The following is a 9,829-nucleotide window of genomic DNA, read 5'->3' on the forward strand; positions in this document are numbered from 1 at the left end:
AATCACGCAGAATATGCATAAGTACATTCATATAAATGAAAAATTGCTAATCAATGGTTTATTAAATCACTCAATAAAAACTTAAGAGCTATTTAATACTCTGGGAGATCCCTTTAATGACAACTGTATGAAGACACTTAAGAACAAAGGCAGAAGAAAATTACTGCTTTAAGGAACAACTTAAGGATGAACAAAATCTAAAAAGCACTAATAAAAGCACACAAGACTCAGCAAAAGAGTTCTATAGAAATCAGTTTTTATATGGTGAATCATAAAGAGGTGAAACTTTTTTATTGTGCACAGGCAATTTATCACATTTATATGAGCAAAGGTATGTCCCTACGTGATAGGACACTGAAAGGAAAACTTCACTATTTCTGACTCAATACAGGCCCTACTTGTGCTTCAGTCATATTTTGCATCTACTCATTTAACACAGTCCCTCAGTCACAGTTATTTCATTTACAAAAGCTTAAACAGTAAGACAGTGAGAAGCTGAACTGACTGGGTAGAAGTTTCTCATATTTTTTTAAAATACGCACATTGGTAAATGAAAGTAACTAAATATGAATAAAAACCCCAAGAAAATATGAGAGAGAAATATAATTTTTGAAGTCAAACATTATGTAGAAAAGCGCTTGGAAACACAAACATGTCCTCAGTACAACACAGGTTACTGCAGAAAAGTGTGTCTCCTGGAGGTTACCAACTCCAAAGTTATATATTAGCATAGAAATCTCAGTATAGATCTGCACCTGACCTAACAAATCCTACACTTTAGGGGCAAGGCTTATATTACTGCATATCTAAGACATCAGTAAGTCAGATGTATTATCATTATGCAATATAATCATACCACACTGCACAGTATCATCAAGATACAGGAACTCAGGCCAGCACTGGCTCACATGCTCATGCTACCTTCCACTGAATGGTGTCAACATATCCTTACCCTCTGTTGTTTTTTGGTTTGGTTTTTTTTTTTTTTTTTTTGGTTGTGTGTGGGTTTTTTGTTGGTTGTTTTTAGAACCTGGTACAAATAACATCTTGAGGCCACCTGTACCAGTAAACATACTATAGCTGCAGGATATTGCACCCCCACTTTTTTTTTCTCCCTCTCCCTTAAATCATATCTGCTGTCTATTCACCTGCTATTCAGAGTACATGACATACAGTCAGGACCAAGCTTATTGTTTATTTTTCCCTGGTTTTCACATTTCCACTAGTACTCTGTTCCCAGAGGGAGAAAAAACAGTCCTCAGAGGATCACAAAATTTCAAGGTCTTTAAATGAAAAGAACCTGAACAATACTGAAGTAAGCAGCCATTAAAGTACATGTGGTGGATTGGCCCCAGCTGGATGCCAGGTGCCCACCAAAGTCACTCTATCACTCCCCCCCCTCAGCTGGACAGCAGAGAGAAAAATATAACAAAAGCCTCATGGGTCAAATAAGGGCAGGGAGATCACTCAGCAATTACTGTCATGGGCAAAACAGACTAAACTTCAGTAGTAAATTAAACTAAGTTCCCCATCAAATCAGAGCAGGATAACAAGAAATAAAACCAAATGTTAAAAAAACCTTCCCCCCAACCCTCCCTTCTTCCTAGGCTTAACTTTACTCCTGATTTCTCTACCTCCTTGCCCCCCAGCAGCACAGGGGAATGGGGAATAAGGGTTGCAGTCAGTTCATCACCCATTGTCTCTGCCACTCCTTCCTTCTCAGAGAAAGGACTCCTCACACTCCTCCCCTGCTCCAGCATAGGGGGTCCCTCCCACGGGAAACAGTCCTCCACGAACTTCTCTGACATGAGTCCTTCCCACAGGTTGCAGTTCTTCATGAACTGCTCCGGTGTCGGTCCCCCACGGGGTCACAAGTCCTGCCAGCAAACCTGCTCCAGCATGGGCTCCTCTCTCCAGGGGGCCACAGGTCCTGCCAGGCAGCAGCCTGCTCCAGCACAGGCTTCTGACAGGGTCACAGCCTCCTTTGGGCATCCTCCTGCTCTGGCGTGGGGTCCTCCATGGGCTGCAGGTGGGTATCTGCTCCACCGTTAACCTCTGTGGGCTGCAGAAGCACAGCCTGCCTCACCAGGGTCTGACCACAGGCTGCAGGGGAATCTGGCACCTGGAGCACCCCCTTCTCCTTCACTGATCTTGGTGTCTGCAGAGTTGTGTCTCTCACATACTCCCACTCCTCTCTGCAGCTGCAGTTGCACAGGTTTTCTTCTTTTCCTCTTCTTAAATATGTTATCCCAGAGGCACTTCCATCACTGCCAATTGTCTTGGTCTTGGTTGGTGGCAGGTCCCTCTTGGAGCTGGCTGGTATTGGCTCTATCAGACACAGGGGAAGCTTCTAGCAGCTTCTCACAGAAACCACCTCTGTAGCCACTCACTACCAAAACCTTGCCATGCAAACCCAACACAGTGCGACAGATGTGTTAAAAAAACCCCATAACCCACCACTACATTAAAAAAGCTTTAAAATATTGATGATTAAATAATTTCTGAAAAAGTTTCTACCGTATAGGTTAGAGATCTATAGTGTGTCATTTAAAACAGGGTTACAAGAAGCAGTGTTATGGTTAGTGATAATTAGCAAGAAATGAGAGAGAGAAGAAGAAAGTTCATCTCTTAAAAGCATCAAAAAAGAATATATAAAGAAATTTCTCTTTCACTTCTCGTGTATCTGACATTTCCAAAAGTGTCCCCCCTATGCCTTTAGAAAGTTGATTTTTTTTTTTCCCTAAGGAGAGTCTGAAACAAGCTTTCTTGAAAGGAAAGACTAATTGGAGTGACCCACCTTTCTATGGTTGTCAGCTGGTTTTAGTAACTTCTAAAATCATAGACATAACAGTGAATTGATATGTACTCTAATTTTGTCACTGAAGTTGCCTTTAAAAAAAGAATCCTATTTACAGTTATCTTTCTAATTCACACTCTCTCAGGCAATTCCCATATTTCAGCTTCCCTCCCACCAAATATTTGTTGGCCAAGTGGCTTTAACCAGACTGAGGCATCAGCTTATTCTGCAGTTTCCATATGGACACTTGCAGTTAGGAACTGTGCCCACCAAAAATCACTTCATGTTAAAAATACTAGCTTCTTGCAAGCTTTTACACAGATGTCTTTGCTTAGGCTTGACTATGTTGTGAACCAGCCTATCTTTAACATTTCATACATAAGTGAATTTGAAGTGAGTCACAGCAGAAAACATGTTTAGTAATTTGTTTTAGCAAGTACAACTGGCTTTCTAGTAATTAGAGGAAAGACCTTTAGAAGAGAACTGGCAAAGTATTTGGTTCTTTCCTTCTTACCATAACAAACTCTACTTCAGAGGTATGTAGTGAGAACAGAATGAGATAAGAGAACACAACGAGATGTGAGAAAACAGGACTAGTAAGAAAACGACATGAAGAGGGAATTGGAAGGAGAGGTATAAGCAAAAATGAATGGATATAAGAGAATGTGCTCAAGAAGGAAGACATAAAAAAAGTATGAACATTTAAAAATATAGGGGAAAGAAAGAGTTAAGGAACAGGAAAGAAAAGGGACTAGATTAGACTTCAGCTGGAAAGAATGGCAAATGTTACAGGGCACAGTGTAATGCAGTACAAGAATAAAAGAAGGCATGCTAGGAATGGTACTTGAAGAAGCAAGCAATAGCAGCAAGACTCCTCATGCTTCATCTATTTGTTAAGGCTCAGAGCTCAGTATGCCAGGAAACGGGAACTGTTCCACAGACCTGTCCAGCCTGGGAAGGACTCTTCTAACATCACTCATTCATCACTACATTTATTAATTTAAGAATACTTCACTGAGTAGCTCAGCACAAGTTGCAGAAACATGGCCTTTAACCTTTAGCTCCTGCAACTGACCCAGCAGCATATCTACCTCTGGTAGTTCTTGTTTAAGGTTACCTTGTTATTCTTGGGAATAACCAGAACAGGTTTGCAAACAGTTACTAGACTATGCAAGAAAGCAGGACAACTTCACAGCACCTCACCTTCATCTCCACCCTGACTTCCTTTCTTTGCCATGCCTGGCATTTCAGTGCAAATCTTCATCCCCTGCTTCACACTGAACACAGCTAAGTAGCTGTCAATACTGCTCCTGTCCTGAGACTTTTGTACTTGTGTTTTGGGCTTGTATGGGGCAGGGTTTTGGTAGTGGGGGAGGGGCTACAGAGGTGGCTCCTGTGAGAAGTTTCTGGAAGCTCCCCTGGCTTCAAGTTGGACTCACTTCTCGCCAATTAGTGATGGTGATTGTACCTCTGGGATAACATATTTAAGAAAGGGAACCTAAGAGAAACAGGAGCTGTGAGGGAGACACCTATGCAAACATTGAGGTCAGTAGAAGAAAGGAGGAGCAGGGGGAGATGTGCCATAGCAGAGACTCCCCAGTAGCCCCTGGTGAGAGGGCAGGCTGTCCCATGCAGCCTGTAGAGGTCCATGGTGGAGCAGAGACCCACCTGCAGCCCCTGGAGGACCCCACACTGGAGCAGGCAGCTGTGCCTGAGGAAGGCCAGGACACTGAGGGAAGTCCATGCTGGAGCAGTCTGTTGCTGGGAGGACTGCAGCCTGCAGGAGGGACTCATGCTGGAGCAGTTCATGAAGAGCTGAAGCCCTGCAGGAAGGACTCATGTCAGAGAAGTTAATGGAGAACTGTCTCCTGTGGAAGGGATCCCATGCTGGAGCAGAGAGTCTGAGGAGCCCTCCCCCTGAGGAGGAAGGAGTGGCAGAGACAACAGGTAATGAACTGACCGCAACCTCCATCCCCCGTCCCCCTGTGCCACTGGGCATTAGGAGGTAGGTAAATTGGAAGCAAAGCTGAGCCCTGGATGAAGGGGGTGAGGGGTGGGGAAGGTGTTTTTAAGATGTGATTGTGTTTCTTACTGTCCTACTCCAGTAAATCAGTGGTGGTATTCAAACTAAATTGATATTGTTCCCCTCATAAGTCTGTCTTTTGTCTATGACCATAATGGACAAATCATCCCTCCCTGTCCTTCTCTCAATTTCTGGGCCTTTTGCTTTATTTTCTCCTTCCCATTTCTGAGGGGGAAGAAGTGAGTAAGCAGCTGTGTGGTGTTTAGTTGCCTTCTAGGCTTAAACAATAATGACTTGGTGTGCCTTACTTGCCAGAATACTCATCTTTCTGTCAAGATCTTCTGCAGTTTTGATAAGCAATGTCTTCCCCTGTGGCAGGACAAGTGGGGATACAGGGTAAAATGAGGATGCAAACCTTCCTCTGGGATTCTGTGGGATTTGTATACTAAGTTCTACAAAACAAAAATGGTACCACTTCCTTTGCTCCAGTTAACTCATATACTCTGCATGAAAAAAAGGAGCTGATGCTAAGATTGTTTTATAGCAATTGGGTTTATCACCCAGGCCCACACCTACCTAGTTCCAGAATCACCCAGGCTCTCTTCAGTCTTCTGCTCCACGCATTGCAAGCTGCTGACATGCCATCTTCTGCACAGCCACAAGGTACACAGTCATGATAGTTCTTGTTGACTTTACATGATGAGCATCTAGGCTCACTGAGGTTCTTCCCTCAATCACAAATACCTACTTTTACAGTTTTTTTCATTAGCAGACTATGGTGCTATCTAAATTTTTTTTTCAATTATTTTTCCTGTTTTCTCTCATTTTTCTTCTCTGCTAGTTCAGTTTCTTCTCCATTTTGCAGCCAGCTCCACAAAACATTGACAATCTGTAACTATGTCACCTGTTTTCCTAGACAAGGCTAGTACTTCACTTCATTTGCTTTCAGAATATAGCAGACCTCTTTTTTTTTTTTTTTTTAAATAAATAAAAATCACAGAACCAAAACTCTTCAGAGTAACTTGAACAGCCTTATTCCTCCAGCTAATAAAGGCAACAAACCCTAGAAATGTTGTACTTTCCTCAGAGCAAGCCCTCAGTGATCTCCTGAGGTGTGCTGGGAAGTGGTCTTTCCAGGTGCGTGCAATCAGCTTTGACAGGTATCCCCTGCTTGCTCTCCTTCTCTCACTTGTTTGTCTTGCATTTGCTCCTCTTTCCCTTGCTCCAAACTTCCCAGCTTGCCCTGGCACCTGCCTGACCCTTTGCTGAAATGCCACACCACCTGCTCAGATGCAATGGTTCTGAGACTTTGTGCAAAAAAAAAATGCATGCCACAAATAAATTAAAGCAAGACTTTAGACTAGATTTGCTTTGCAAAGGCTTAAAATAGAAAAGATGTTGTTACTGTTATAATAAGCATTTTCATATTGTGAGCCTGTTTTCTGTAGCAGAATAACCGTTTTTCTAATCTACTGGGAAAGGTACTCTTACGGGGATCAGCTGCAGAGTGTAGCCAGCAGAAGCAGCTGCAGAGATTGCTTCTGCAGTTACCACAATGTTATTAGAATATGTTTTTCATTCTGATGTACCACCAACTAAATCTTGAACAATGCTCTGGAATATCCTTTTTGCCTAAACTTCCACTTTTTTCTCCTTTCTTTCTTCTCACATCTTTTAACTATGTTCTAAATTCTCTTTTCATCATGCTTTTTCTAGGTATTTTTCTGTATGTTTTACTTAATCTAAAACTATGTATAAAATAAAAAAGGAATCAAAAATATGGTATATTCAAATTATCAGTCTATTCATGGTTCTTTTAGTTTTAGCAACCCTTTTTTCACTTGGGTATTTACACTGTCAAGCTCTTAGTATCTTGTTATATAGCAGACTGGAGCCCTGATCTTCACTGGAGTGCAATAGCAGCAGAATTATAATAATAAATAGTTATGTGCTATCTCTTTTCTGCAGTTATTTAACACAATTATTACTAGAGTAATACCATTACATGTCTATCTCCAGATGCTTTTCTGAGAAAATGGAAGCAATAACATGAAGCATGGCTTACCATTAAACAAAGTGAAAATATATTGTTGGTGAAGAATTACAGTAATGACAGGGAAAGTTGCAGCATAGCTCATCACATACATTAAAAAGATAATTTCTTTTACCTTGGATGTAGGAAGGTTGTGGTTTCAGACCATTACTGGAGTTATCAATAGGGAAATTAGGAAGACCTTAATTTATAGACAACACTAAGGAAATGTGTTCAGTATTGTGCTTATGACATAAGGTTTGAGTTGGTTTAGATTATTCATTCACATAAACTCCCTCCAAGTATACATATTTGTTCATGTAAACATACTATACTCCTGTAAATGAAAGGAACTGACTGACCTCTATTCATATTTCTCCCCTCCAAAAATTCCATTTTGGAAACAATTCAAACCTGTAAAATTTTAACTACTTCTTTCAATTGTTAGGAAAAAAAAATTAAAAAAAGAAAAATAAATGCTGAGGCTTTGCTTGCCTGACAATGTCACATATGCAAATGTGTTCAACTTTCCTTTTCTTGAAGTATTCAGAGAAAGTGGACATTTTCTACAAATTGCCTGGGTTGAGGATTTATTCAAGCTTTAATCTTGATGAAGAGAACTGTAGTTGCATATATCAATATGATACAAAAAAATCCGTTCAAATGGTTTTACATTTGGTAAAGTAGTTGTCTAGTAGTTGTTCTGACTATTCATGGGAAGCTTTTTGTCTCTGTAGGTAATAGTGCTAGAAAGGATAGATGTTCATAAAATATATACCAAAAATATTTAAGCTGGTTAGGGAAATATATTTGAACAGAAAAAAAATTAGGAAAAGACAATTCTAAGTATCTTTAGATACCTGATGCTTAAACATGTAACTGCTACCAGTTCTGCTTTCCCCTCATTTTGTGATTTCAGCATTTGTATCTGCACACTGGCATTGACACACTACTAGACAGAAATTTAAATTGGTTATCACATAATCTATGCTTATTCTTTTGATCATGTCCAGCTCTGCTTATTTGACTACATCATGCATTTCATAGGAAATTAATCTTCCCTATCTTTATAATATTCCATTACAATCAGAAAATTCAACTCAGGTTGCTCCTCCAAGCAGATCTAATGAAAAAAATCTCTGCGTATGTTTTCTAAAGTAGTTTATATGAACTGTTCTTGATATCAGTTCCAGTAAATGTTCACTTTTTGTTATATAAGATGCAATATTTCATCTTACATACCCTGACCATTGGTAGTGAAGAAGGGTCAGGTCCATATCATTTATCTTTTTGCAGATCTGTAGTGTTTTCTAGGATTTTTCTAGTTTCTACACACTACTCCCAAAAGACCTATTTCAAAACCTCTATGGCTGTACCGATTGCATGAATTTACCTTTGAAAATTAAACACCACCAGTAAAATGGTTCAAAACCATTAATATTCAATGAATACAGGACACTGAACATTATTTTTTAATGCTTGAGATAAGATTAGTGATTGCAACTATAGTAACATAACTTCCTACATCTATCACAAAAATCTCCCTTTACAGTGAATGTCAGTGACAATGAAGAGAAGTTTACAGGTTGAATAAGTATTACCACTAAGCTGTTAATACACAGAGATGTGCTACTCTTAATATTTTTTGAGATTGAAAAGAGTTTTAAAAATGGCTTAATTGTCTACCATAGTCATTAATACTCACTATACAATCATATTCTAATCATAAATGAGATAATATTAGCTGAGGGCTTTGTTTATAGAGAAAAATGAAGACTTGGTTCTAGGGACTTTGTTGTTATTAGATGGAAATATTCTCTATTTGCATTCTTACCAACTTCTCTTCTATGTCACAAAAATAGTAATATTGCTTTTAAAAAACAGTATGTAGTTTCTTATTAGAGATAGACTGAAAAGAGAGAAAATGGAAAAAATACTTGGGTAAGCAAGTGAACAATTCATGAAGTGATCCTTGTAATGAGAAAATTTCAAGACACAGTGCACAGTTTTAGTAAATAAAAATATGTTGAAGGTGTTAGTTCAAACACCTGAACTTTAGGAAAGTACTCTGCAATTTTTGCCCATTTAACATGATTTGAAATTATATTGTATGCTTTAGAGGTGCTTTGGAGGTGATTAGTGCAGTAAGTAATGCAAAGGTCATTTTCTTACATGCTGTATTTGCATTTATTCAAAATTTAAACTATTATTTTTTAAAATTCTACAAATTAAAACTGCCTTTGACAAAATTATATAAGCTTTTCTGCAAAAATGTCTTTTTTTTTCAAACTCAAAAGAACAATTTTTATATTAAACTAAGAATCCTTTTGCTCTCAATTTTTTTCACCTCATATTTATCCTTCTGTGACTTCTACAGAGATATTAGCAAATCTTGGGAGAAAAGAATCAATGAATATTGCCACTGTCTTTTAGTAGAAAAAACCACAGAATTCATTTTGAACAGTATGATTTTATATAAAATATTTAAACAATAATATGGTCTATGTCTTTTGGTGTAAGTTGTTCTAAGTAATGCTGGCTGAGCGTTCCCTTGCATGAATTCCTCCTCTAAACAAGATGGCACTATTTTACTTCACACACAAACCTTTTGAATTAAGCAGCTTTGTTCAAGGGACTCCGTTTATCATACTCAGAAGGTATGAAAAGCTAGATCAAATGCATTCTAGTTCTTTATTTTTAAATGGCTTAATTATTTACTTGAAAGGAACTTTCATGTTCAAAGACTAGTAAAGTTTGTAAGGAGCCTTTCTAGTGAACATCAGCTTCTTAAAAACGGAGGTCATGTCTGGAGAGTAATTTAATTTACATATCTAATCCTGGATGCAGACACAACATGTCAACTAACTGCTTCCACATCAGGTACCTGGCCCATCAGTATTATTAAAGAACAGAAAGGATTCTGGTAAGCTAAAAAAAAATTGTTCCTTTGCTCATCATGTGGACTGAAATGCCCATG

The sequence above is a fragment of the Strix uralensis genome, chromosome 4 (assembly GCF_047716275.1).
Source record: "Strix uralensis isolate ZFMK-TIS-50842 chromosome 4, bStrUra1, whole genome shotgun sequence".
NCBI classification, from domain to species: domain Eukaryota; kingdom Metazoa; phylum Chordata; class Aves; order Strigiformes; family Strigidae; genus Strix; species Strix uralensis.